Here is a 12,830-nt window from a genome sequence, read left to right on the forward strand (position 1 = left end):
GGCAGTCTCGCCTATAAATGTCTGAAAAGCCGACATTTATGCATTTTCCTCCGCTCTCTACGTGTGCCGTGCCAGGGCCAGGGCGGGCCCGTGTGCGGTTCTCATCCCGCACGGGGCAGGGCCGCGGCCGGCGGGGCGGGCGGGCCGGAGCAGGCCCGGGCCGCGCTGTCAGCGCTATTAATGCTGCACTGAGGCGGCGCTTAACGCGCGGCGCCGTGGCTTAGTTGGTTAAAGCGCCTGTCTAGTAAACAGGAGATCCTGGGTTCGAATCCCAGCGGTGCCTGCGCCGGCGGTTCGGCTTTTTGTCCCCCGCGCTGTTTTACCGGCCGGGATGGGGCCGGGGCTCAGCAGTGGCAAGGGGAAAACAGCGCGGTGGGAGTGAGTGACTGCAACAAACAGCCCGTGGTAGTGAGTAGCTACAACAAACAGCAGGGTGGGTGTGAGTAACTAACTGCAACAAACAGCCTGTGGTAGTGAGTAGCTACAACAAACAGCGCGGTGGGAGTGAGTAACTGCAACAACCAGCAGGGTGGGTGTGAGTAACTGCAACAAACAGCCCGTGGCTGTGAGTAACTGCAACAAACAGTGTGGTGTGGGGGTGTGAGTAGCTACAACAACCAGCGCGGTGTGTGTGTAAATACAACAAACAGCCCGGTGGGTGTGCGGTGGGCGTGTATGTAAATACAACAGCCCGGTGGGTGTGCTGTGGATGTGTGTAACTACAACAAACAGCACGGTGGGCACGTGTGTAAATACAACAGCCCATGGGCATGTGTGTAAATACGGACACACAGGAACAGCCGGCAGCTGGGCATTCAGGCTGTCTCCTGTTTGCTTTATGGGGAAGCTGTTTTCCAGGAATGTTAATTCACACAGTCAGGAAAACGCCTCTCACCATTTTTTCTTCTAATTGCCATATCTGCAATATCCCCCAGGGCAAACAAAGCTATTCTTGCCGGTTCTCTTGCCCTTACAGCCGGAGTGCCTGCTGACTCAGTGGTTGCTGTCGAGGCTTTTTGCTGCCCATCAGCACTGAGACCTGCCTTTCACCTCTTACCTGCTACTGTCACATTAAGTCTGGCTTTTCCAAGTGAGAGGTGCAATAAGCACTCTGTGCTACCACGTCATTAGTGACGCAGCAGAGGGACAAAGGGGTTTTCCTAGAAATCCTGAAAAATCAAAATCCAGCTCTTGCTCTTTTAGGCATGGGAATTAGGTTCAGCGAAAATACTCCAAATTTGTGTTACTCTAAAGAAAGGCAGAATCCATCCTTAAACCTAAAGATAAAAGGTTTAAAAATACGTTAGTACAAGTTCCAGCCTAGCAACCATATCCTTCAGGTGTTTTTTTTTGCACTCACACAGCAGTGATGGGAGTAAACATCACAAGGATTCACAGCCACATTTGGGGTTCAGAGTTTTTAGGACTCAGATCAGCACCCAAGTCACAGTGGTCAGTAGCCTCAAATGTAATGTGTAAGGCTTAATGTCTGGGATGAACATTTTGGTTATAATGTTTACCTGCAGGAATCTTTCTTTGAGTAGCACTTACTGTAAAAATGCAGACTAGGTAGTATTTGATATGTCATAAATATAAGTAAACCACTATTGAAAAGTGTGATATATTTAAAAAAAAAATAGAAGTAGCTTCAGACTAACCTCCCATAGATGAATATTATCCAAAAGAAAACAAGAAGAACTAGACAACTGGAAAGTTCACATTAAGGATGATTTGGGAAAAGAGGCTGCAGTGAATGCAGCCAATGAAACAGATTTGTTCTCAGCTCTTGCACAGAAGAAAGATGACTTGGGCATGATTTGCTTTGAACATTTGTACCTGCTGTTACTCCGCTAGTTTCCAGCTAGGCTCTCTTCTTTGGCTGGTAGATGAGAACCACCAATATAAAGAGTTCTAGGCATTTATATAAAAATTGTTGATGCTCTTTTGTAATGCATCAGCAAGAATGGCATGATGAGCCAGCCAAGCTGGCACTGGAAGGGGCTGGTCACTTCCTGCTTTAACATGGGCACCCTGAAAAAAATCCTGAAAACTCAAACTTGACTCCTTTGAGGGACACCTCAACAAATCAGAGAAATTAGACAGCAATCCCCAGCCACGGCGAGCTCAGCTCAGGCAAGGGCTGGGTTCTGCCCTGGCACGGGGCAGCCCCGGCTGTGGGGGCACTGGGGAGGAAAGGCTGCAGAGCAGCTGCAGGAGGGACCTGGGGCTCCTGGCAGCGGCAGCTGGAGCTGAGCCAGCGGCGGCCTGGCAGCCAGCAGGGACATCCCTGTCCTGGGGCAGCAGGCCCCGCCCTGCCGGGCCGGGGGGATTGTTCTGCTCTGGGCTGGGCTGGGGCGGCCTCGCCTTCAGTGCCGGGGCACTTTGGGCTCAGAGCATGAGAAAGACACGAAGCCATCGGAGAGGGCCCAGAGGAGGCCCTGGGCATGGGGAAGGGTCTGCAGGGGAAGCCCTCAGGGGGGAGCAGCTGGGGGCACTTGGTGTGTTCAGCCTGGAGGAGAGGACATTGAGGAGAGACCCCACTGAGCTCTTCAACATCCTCCCAAGGGGCAGCCCAGGGGCAGGTACCAACCTGGGTACCAACCTCTGCTCTGTGACCAGGGACAGGAGCCGAGGAAACAGCATGAAGCTGAAGCAGGAGGGGTTTAGGATGGCTATCAGGAAAAGATTTTCCCCCCAGAAGGTGGTCAGGCACTGGAGCAGCCTCCCCAGGAAAGTGGTCACAGCTCCAAGCCTGTCATAGCTCAAGAGGCGTTTTAACAATCCTCTCAGGCATGGGGTGCGATTGTTGGGGTGTCTGTGCAGGGACAAAAGTTGGAGTCAATGATCCTGATGGACCCTTTCTAGTTCAGTATATTCTATGATTCTATGAAAAAGTTTGAAGAAGAAGGGCAAAATCAGAATCTGAATCAGTCCTGATTTGTCTGGAGTTTGCAAGGCTCTGCTTTTATACATTAGTCAGAAATATGTAGCTCCAGCTTCTGTAAAGCCCCACCTTCTGAAATCCCCAAATTTCACGGTTGGTCTGTATACTTACATGGGAATTCATCCTGTAAGACAATATTTAAGTAAATTGAGTGAACCGAGGCATATTTTTTTGCCTAGATTGAAGGATATATAAAAATATCATACAGTTGCTTGTTTTGTCTCAACCTTGGACTTTTAAAGTATGTATTTAAGAAATCGCTTCATCTGAGCACTGAGCTTTTTCTGACTGCCCAGAGTGTGTGGTTGAAGGGCCTGCTGAGTTAAGCAATTTGCTGTATTTCCTATTTAGCAATCAACACTAACAAGAAATGTGACACTCACTTCACTGTGCCTGTTCTGCTGTAACAACATCCCAGTGCAGTTATTTCCAAGATTTGTTACTAGTCTTTTCCTTGGAGGGGAAAAGGATCCTCTCAAACTGCAATATGTCAGCCTAACAAGGTGCAAGTCCATCTGCTTTCTTCATTTTTTCCAGTATTTTACACTACCTTTGTGCATATTGCGAGGAGGAAGGGTAAGTGCTGTCTAATGAATGGCAAAATTTCCATTTTCTCCAAAAAGGTTGGTTTTTTTGAGTATCCTGAAATGGGGAATATGGGCAGATTTCAATTTGCAAATGAAAAGGGTGCCTATGCTTATTGAATTGGGTCTTGATTTTGGCTGAGCACTACATCACTCACTTGTTTTCCTTGCCAAAGTGGGCAGCTGCACTATTCAGTCAATCCAGCCAGCCTCAGTGAAACTATTCCTTGAGATTCTTTTTTTCTTTCCCCCTAAGATTAAGGCTTCAGGTGTCCTCTCTCTGTTACAGGTAATATTTAGTTCTTAAGATGACAGTAGAGGGAAGCACCTCAAGGAAAATACTCACTAATGGGGATTGTGTAAAGTGCTTTAATGCATTTGAGTAAAAAAAAAAAAAAAAAAAAAAAAAAAACACAAACCAAAAAACTCTGTTAAAACATCTAAATACTAATCATGCCAAAAAGATTCAGTATTGTTTATAATTTGACTTTCTGCAAAGTTTTTTAAGGTAGTTTAAAACTGCTAAACAAGCCAACTAACTCTTAAGCTAAATGTATATGTTGAGTGTGTAGGGGGATTTTTTTCTTTTGCATTTATATGTGGAAATAGACCAGAAGAATGCTGCTTAACTCTAAAGTAGGACTGTAGTAACAAATTTGTGAATGTTGTTAAAATTGCATTAACGCTTATTTGTGGTTTGCCAGGTAGCGTTGTATTGTGTTTTTGCATGTTTGAGTTGTACCTTGGTTTGTTCCAGCTTTCCCCTGTTATAATGGTTCTACCCCTGTTACCTCCTCCTCCTCAGCATCAGTCTTCTCACCTCCACCCCCTGCTCCCCAAAAAGTGCAGAGTCATTCCCTTGATCCCGCCCTGGTGCCCTGTCCATCACTCAGCAACCCAGCCCCTCCTTCCAGAAGCTTCTACCATGGGTGTCGAGTGATTGGTTCAGACACTGGGGTCCCTTCCCTGAATGACCCCCATTGGTTTCCCTAAATGTCAATCTCCCCACTCCCCACGCCCTCCTGCAGCCCCATTGGTGGATGGACAAGCCCCTCCCCTGTTTCCTCCCCAATTTATAACATGTTGCACAACCCACTCATGGGTTTTCAGTTCCCTGCTCCCTTTGGGGTGTGGGTTAACTTGAAGCTGTCCAGTAAACCTGGACTTTGTCCCCAACTGGAGTCCACTCTCCCCCTTCCACCGACATTGCGTTGTGTCTCACCCGTGCAAGGCGAAAGCCCTGGCTGCTCTCCTGAGGAACGGGAGAGTGTCCCCTGCCGCTCTCAGGGCCTGAGCCAGCGGGTGACTCCAAGTGGATGCTTGGAGGGGCACTGTGACAAGGTAGCAGGTAGTAACGGCCTTCTTTGCATCAATATTTGCTTTTTTATTTCTAATGTGAGCTGAATAAGCTTACTTCTCCCATTCCTCACCCGAATGCTTTGTCATCACATCACTACCTGGAGAGGTAAAGCAGTTGTATCTGTATATAATTATATTATCAATTGCTGTAAAATACGGCATGTTGTGTCCCCTGGCCTTTATGCTGCTGGTATTTGCAAGCCCGTATTTGCAATCCACATATGCTCAGCTGTGATTTATTTAATTTCCAGTGAGCAGGAGGACCTGGTCAGAGTAGCCCAGTGCATCGCGAGATCCGTCCTTGTCCCTCAGCTGCTCTTTGGTTCTGCACACACTGCTCTTAACTTTTCATCTATTTGCCATCTGCAAAATGACCATAATACCTGCTGCTCTCACTGAGCTGCTGGAGGAGTTAATGAATGTAGTATGAAGCACTCTGAGCTCTCAGATAAAATCAATGTTATTAGAATGATGTTTTTGTTTTTCTCCTCAGTGAGTTCAGGTCATGCTGGGACAACGCCTTTACAATAATGCTGGCAGTGTTCACAGATGCATTTAGACTGTTTCTGAGAAAAGGGGCCTGACTGGCTTCATCTCATTGATGAAGCAGAAAAATAACTTGCAAATAAAACTTTTGACATTGTTAAATTGGGGAGTTCATTGACAATTTAGCATGTAGGACTGTTTTTTAACCTTCTTGTTGAAAGTGCTTATTAACTGTTAAGATTGTTCTATGTTTATCCACAGAAATATATGTAGTACGTATTTTTACAGGCCAGTATTTTTCTGACAAGATGCTTCTACTTTAATCTCTCAAAATAGTGTAATTTTACATTAAGATGTATGATTATGGTATCAGTATATGATTAATATTACCTGAAGAGTGTTACGTGTAATATGTAGGTTATGATGAGTATTTAAGAAACACTTTAGAATCTTTCCAATTGCAACATTCATTGATGCCAAATGTAAATCAAATGGCCACAGTCTGAAAGAAAGTAGGGTGAATACCCAATTTATGTTCCCATTATGACTGCCTCCTTCAAAGGGAAGCTTAAAATGCTCTCCATTATCTATCAGTCCTGCTCACCAGGGAGGTCCCAGGGGACTGAAGGTGCCAATGTGATGCCAATCCAACTAGAACAGCTGGAAGGAGGATCTGGAAAACTCCAGGCCTGTCAACCTGGCTTCAGTGCTTGGCAAGATTATGGTACAGATCATCCTGAGTACCACACAGAACCTGCAGGATGGCCAGGGGATCAGAAACAGCTGGCACAGCTTTAGGATGGGCAAGTCCTTCCTGACTGATCAGATCTTCTTTTGTGACCAAGGGAGCTGCCACTAGATGAGAGAGAGGCTGTGGATGTGTCTGCCTGGACTTCAGCAAAGCCTTTGATACTGTCTCACTGCATTGTCCTGGAGAAACTGGCAGCTCATGGCTTGGACAGGAGCATCTTCACTTGGTTACGCCTGGCTGATGGAGTGGTGGTGGATGGAGTTAAATCCAGTTGGCACCTGGTCAGTACCGGAGTCCTCCAGGGCTCAGTACCGGGGGCAGTGCTGTTTAATGGCTTTATTGATGATGTGGATGAGGGAATCGAGTGCAGCCATGGATGATGTCAAGCTGGTCAGAGGGTGGATCTGCTGGAGGGCAGGAGAGCTGCAGAGGGCCCTGGACAGGCTGGATCCATGGGCTGAGAGCACTGGCATGAAGTTAAACGGGACCATGTGCCAAGTTGTACACTTTGGCCACACTAACCCCCTGCAGCTCCCAGCTGTGGAGAGTGGCTGGGAAGCTGATGGAGAGCACTGAAGCTGAGCCCAGGTGTGCCCAGGTGGGCAAGAGGCCAATGGAGAGTGGAGAGTGGCTGGGAAGCTGATGGAGAGCACTGAAGCTGAGCCCAGGTGTGCCCAGGTGGGCAAGAGGCCAATGGCACCCGGCCTGTATCAGCAGCAGTGTTGCCAACAGGACCAGGGCAGCGATGGTCCTTCTGTGCAGGGCACTACTGAGGCCATGCCTCGAGTGCTGTGTCCAGCTCTGGGCCCCTCAATTCAGAAGGACATTGAGGCACTGGAGCAAGTCCAGAGAAGAGAAAGGAAGTTGATTAAGGGTGTAGAGAATTAGTCTGATGAGAAATGGCTGAGAAATAAGGGAGCTGGGGAGGGGTCAGTCTTGAGCAGAGGAGGCCCAGGGGGAACGCTGTCACTCTCTACACCACCCTGACTGTAGTGAGAGGCTGTAGTGAGATCGGGATTGGGCTCTCCTCACAGGCAGCCAGTGACAGGACAAGGGGACACAGGCTTAAGCTGCACCTGGGAAGTTAAGTTGGACATCAGGAGGAATTTCTTCACAGAAAGGATTCTTAAACACTGGAAGGCACTGCCCAAGGAGGTGGGGAAGCCACCATCTCTGAAGGTCTTCAGGGACCAGCTGGATGTGGCACTCAGTGCTCTGGTCTGGTTGACAAGGTGGTGTTTGGTCCACAGCTTGATGCAGTGATCCCAGAGATCTCTTACAACCTGATTGGTTCTGTGATTCTTTGAAATTAACACCTTGTAAAGACAGGGAGTCCTTTCAAGTAAAGTATGATAAACTATAATGTTTGGTAAAAGGATTTTACAGGAGCTCACATGTTATCCTGACCAATCTGTATGATAGACACAAATCCCTAGAATTGTTAACTGTTCTCTGGTCTTCTTATCCACAAAGCACGCAGTGTTCTACAGTTTTAGAGCTATAATGAATTTTTGAAATCATATTAAGGTGGAACCAAATAATAATTTAATTGCCAATAGCAAGAATCTGGTTAAATTATTTGAGTAGGAAGAGCAAATCTACCTGCCTTTGAAAATTTGTGATAAAGTTAATGGTATAAGTTCTTCAGCAGCAATTGTTTGGGTTGTCTCTGGCTATAAAACATAGGTAATTTAACCATGATTGTCTTGAATGGTTCCTAAATTGTGGTGTGTTTTCTTAATCATTGTGCATGTTTTCCTTAATTTTCTAGCTTGTGTGGACAAGGACAAAGATACAAATTCATGAAGAAGTCAGGAGGTTCTGGATTGTTCATACATAATCTGTGACCAGAGCCTCATGTCAGTCATACAGTGCAGTCTCAACTCAGCAAAAAGATTTTCAGCTTAGAAAAGCACAGTTTTTACAATCAGTTATGTTACCTTTATGCATTTAGAAGCTATTTCGATGATGCCTGCCTTTGAGTTGCTCTTGCATGGTTTAAAGGCAAGACACTCAAATACATGCCAAAAGAACTGGTCAGGTGAGTCCAGCCTGAAGCTCGTTCAAACCAGTGCTCTGGCTAGAATCTGCTCTTTGGTTTTCATGTGACATTCTTATGTGTTACAAGTTGAAAGTGAAGTCTTGTCTTGAATTAGTCTAATAAAACATTTTCCATCTGGAATGGAAAAGACCATAATTCCAATCTTTCATGAAAGCCTTACAAATTAACTTGGGAACAATAAATAAAAGATCTTTTAATATATGTAATTGGAAGAGAATTTTGTGTCCTAGCAGCTTCTCGTGATTTATCCTAATGGTGGCAAATTTATTGAGATGAGAAAGAGAAGAGCAAGGAAACTGCCTGCCTGTATGTTTCCGCTTGTTATCTAACAGCAGCTGCATCACTGGAAAATGAGTTCTAATGAGAACCTTTATTTCTTTCAATTGGAGACTAAGCTGCTTTATAGAGTTCTGGATTGAGCCAAATGACTTTTAAAGCCCAGAAATTAAATTTTAAAATATGTCAACTTAGATTCTAGCTTTGTTTTCAGCTGATGCAGGTTTTCTCTTCTGGTGTCTAACTGACACACTGTTTGAACACTCAATAAATAAGTTGCACATAGGTGGTGGAAAAAGGTGATACATTGCCATACTTTGTTTGACTTAATCATAGCCTATGCAGTATCTCTACGGATCTGTAGGGAATAAATTTTGGTTATGCTGATAGGTATATTTTTAATAAGCTTTTATCCTAGACTTGTGATCTGTATCTGTTTTTGATTAATAGCTGAATTAGGAAGACAAAACTAACCTTTTTGTTAAAAAACCCTAATGTTTTTGAGAATCAGGTCCTGGGATTCTATCAAGCTGCTATGGAAGAATAGCATGTGAAATTATACATTAGCAGCTTAGTAATTGTATAAAAATATGAAGTGGTGAAATAGAAAACCAGTATCTGGAAATGTAAAGAACTCTTTAAGTGTCAGAATTGCTGCAGAAGATCTTGAATTATTGTGCTGTTGTGATTAATATTTTTCTTAGGCATTTCATAGCTTGCTCTGTGAAATTGTATCCAGAACTTACCACAATAATAGTCAACTATTACTTAAGAAAATATCTAGACTCAAATTGAATCAGACTGACAGTGTATCTGGCCCAGCGTCCTCTCTGATAACCATGGCCAACAGCACATGTCTGGGGCAGAACATAAGCACAGGGCAAACAGGCAGCAGTATTTTGCCAGAATACCCTGCCAGCCTCTGGTGATTTCCAGCTTGGGGTCTTGAACTTTCAAATACAGATCTGATCAAATTTAATTTTTCATTCCTCCGTGTCTGTGAATAGGGAAAAGCGAAGTGACTCCTGCAGGCAGATTTGCTTATTGGAGATGTATTTTATCAAAGTGGCAGTTGCCTAAAGAAGGGAAGTTAGAGGCTGCCAAATGTTTAGTGGCTGCTTATTGCAACACTGACTGTAGGCTTGGGGGAAGAGATTTCCACTTTGCCTGGGAGCTGCCATTGCTGCCTGCACGTTATTCACAAAGACTTGGGTGAAAACATTTGACAAAAACATCAAGTGAAGCCACACTGCCTGTTAACCCCTGTTTGTAGGACTGCTTTTTGTCTTTCCTGACGTGCTGTGATGTGTCATTCTTCACTAGGCACGTTCAGCTCCATGGTGTCATGGCTCTACAATGTGATGCCTATCGTGGAAGGATTTGCCACAGTGGCAGCTCTGGATTTTGGGGGAGAGGGAGGGGGAGAACTGTTTGGGATACTGCAGTCTGCATATTGGAAAACAAAGACATTTCCCAGTTATTCCTTTGCAGCCTGTAGAAAATGGTTTAATGGATGGTTTAATTTGTAAGTAATTTGCAGAACTTACACCTGCTGCTTGTAGGCTTAAGGTTTTCTGATCCTGGAGATGTGAGATTGCACAGATTGCATGGGCATACATGTGTGAGGGGTTGTGGGAAGCTCTGTTTCACATCCTGTAAGGGAGGCATGCATGTTTCCATGCATTCAGCGACTATCAGAAAGCCAGCAGCTTCTCTCTTTAACATCATTTCAAAGATGACACCAGAGGGAAGCATCTGTCTTTTGTGTTTTTGCACCAGGACTTTTCTTTCTTTCATAAAACTGTAGTTGGCTATGATTAAGGATTAAATACACAAGGTTATTTTTAATATTATTTGGAGAGGTAGTCAAGCAGCGACCTCACTTGACGTCGATGGCAAAACTCCCACTGACTGTGCTGTAGTGAGGTTTTCATTCAATAAAAAGGAAATAAAGAATCTGATTCATAATGAAGGGAGGAAAAGATGAATCAATTCAAGCTGTGTGGGTAGATCTTTCCTGTGCTGTTAACTGTGCAATGCCATCAAAACAACAAGGTCTGTCCTTATCTCCTGTAGTAGTTATGTTATTCTTTACTTACAAATGAGTAAACACAATTAGTCCCTATAATTAGCTGTTTGTTGTCTATGGAAACTGTTGAGTGATGGCTTTTCCTGAAAAAACCCTTGTTAATACTTTAACATGAGAAGTATTTTGAAATTGTCTGAATTACAGCTTTTTAAAAATTATCTAAGGGTTGACCAAGTGTTGTTTGTAGATGTTTTTTCAAACAGTGTGTTTTTTAGCATGTATACTATGTCCATCAGAAATCTTTCTCTCTTTTTGTCCAGTGATAAAATAATAGTTTAAAAAATCGTATGAGTTATACTGTCATAAGAGCAAATAATATGACCATTTATACATATTATTTCATTTAACATATCTTGCTGAATGAACATGCTGGAGGGTCATAGCTCAGAAATAATTTATTATAGTGTCCCTAATTACTATGTGTATGGCTTAATATTTAAAACAATTACTGATGTAATTACTGATACTATTCAATTAATTCTGCATGTTTATTTCTGATTAATTACACTATATATAGTGTTTCACTATTAAAATAAATACTTACTGTCAGTAGCAAAAATTGTCAAATAATATGCTAACTCAGGTCTGTTTGGCCAGCCCTGAGTGGCTATTTTTTCAGTACTAGACTTAATTTTTTAAAAAATTAACATTTTAATTTGCATGTCATTTTCAGGCAGAACAGAATCACTCTTTTTTTTTTTTCCTTCTTATGGGTTATGTTCTTTTATTATGTGCTTCTCAAGGTATTTTGAGTTATCTTTATATAATAAATTTGTATTGATGCACTATTTTAATTGATCAGGGTACCAATGTCCTATTATTTCTCTACCCTTCAAGCAAACTATACCCAATCCTTATTCCATATTATCTGTACTGGCTGAGTCCTAAAGTTTGCATATTGAATGAAAAAAAGCCCTCGAGACTTTTACTTCTCAACTCTGACCAGCTGAAAAGATATGCAGGTGTCTGTCTGCAGTTCTTTGACTACTATCTTGGCAAACTAAAGCACTGGGTGAACAGCTAACTTGGGGCACCTGGTCAAAATGAATAAACTGCCTTGGTGGCCGTGGCCAGAAACTGCTGCCCTTCTAAGAACTGGGTGAACTTCACGTGCTCCTTAACACTGATTCCCGTGATGTCAATTGTGATTTCTTCTGGCATTCTCTCTGGCTGTGATCTGTGGAAACAACACCAGAAGATTAAGGGAGAATGAATGAATTAGTAGTTGAAAACACGAATTTGGAATTATTAGAGCCTAAGGCTGAGATGGCACATCTCTCAAAAAAGGTGCTAAAACTACTAAGGCATCACTTGGACCTGTAACACTGTTGTTTAGGAATTGTGGTCCAAATTCAGTGTCACGTGACTGTAAGAGCAGGATTTAGTCACTTCTTTTGATGTTATCTTGTTGAGTCTCTGACTTAATAGTTTCCAAATGTTTTCCCATAAACTGATTATGCAGCTGCTGCTGGTTTCTGTGTTTCAGCAGCTCTTAATGTGGGGCCCTTAGGACAGCATAAAAATAGATTTGGGGCTGCCTTGGCACGGTTGGTTTTAGGCCTGCCTGGCAGAGATCACAGCTGATGTGGCTGCAGAGCTCTGGGTTGGTACTGTACAGTTTGAAATTGATCCACATATTTGCTCTGCGTCTGCTCTTCCCCTTGAAGAGCTTCAGGAGGAATATTAGTAATGACCTTGGGAGTGAAAATTGCCCATAAGGAAGAGGAGCATATGTTATGCAGTAAATACAAATATTTCTGAAACAAAGTTACATTGTGGGAATATTAAGATGGTGAATGCTTGCACATCAAGATTTACATATCACTGATGGGTTTTGTGTTAACTTTTTGTGCCCTTGAGAGGCTTTGCAGAAATCTGAGCCCTGTGCTGGGATGCATCAAGTAAATTACCAGCAAAAACAGTGAGATTGGTGCCAAGCTAAATGTGGGCACTACAATGAATATTTGTTTCCAACTGGGATTAGTGTACTTTTAGTAGATGTACAGACACAGGATGAAATATTTAAAATTGCTTGACATTAATTGACATTCAAATATTTGCTAGTGTGGCTTGCTTTTGAGAAGTAGGAAGCCTTTATGATTTTTCCTTCTGTGTCACTGTAATCAATAGACACTGCTTTGCCATTAAATTCAGCAAATGTAGGATTGAGAACAAATTAGCTCATCACTATACACCAGTTCTTTACAGTAGGGGAGGCAAGAAGAGTTGTATTTGTCATTGCTGCACCTGTGGCTGTGGAACAGGTCAATGCCATGTTG

The 12,830-nt window shown here is 43.4% G+C and overlaps 1 non-coding gene across 1 annotated transcript; it reads left to right on the forward strand.

Annotated features, from left to right (window-relative positions):
- The first annotated feature begins 209 nt into the window (after positions 1 to 209).
- TRNAT-AGU lies at positions 210 to 283 on the forward strand. The gene has a single exon. It is a non-coding gene; the product is annotated as a tRNA-Thr (tRNA).
- The last annotated feature ends 12,547 nt before the right edge of the window (positions 284 to 12,830 follow it).

The sequence above is a fragment of the Onychostruthus taczanowskii genome, unplaced genomic scaffold (assembly GCF_017590055.1).
Source record: "Onychostruthus taczanowskii isolate IOZ18803 unplaced genomic scaffold, ASM1759005v1 scaffold127, whole genome shotgun sequence".
Classification (NCBI taxonomy): domain Eukaryota; kingdom Metazoa; phylum Chordata; class Aves; order Passeriformes; family Passeridae; genus Onychostruthus; species Onychostruthus taczanowskii.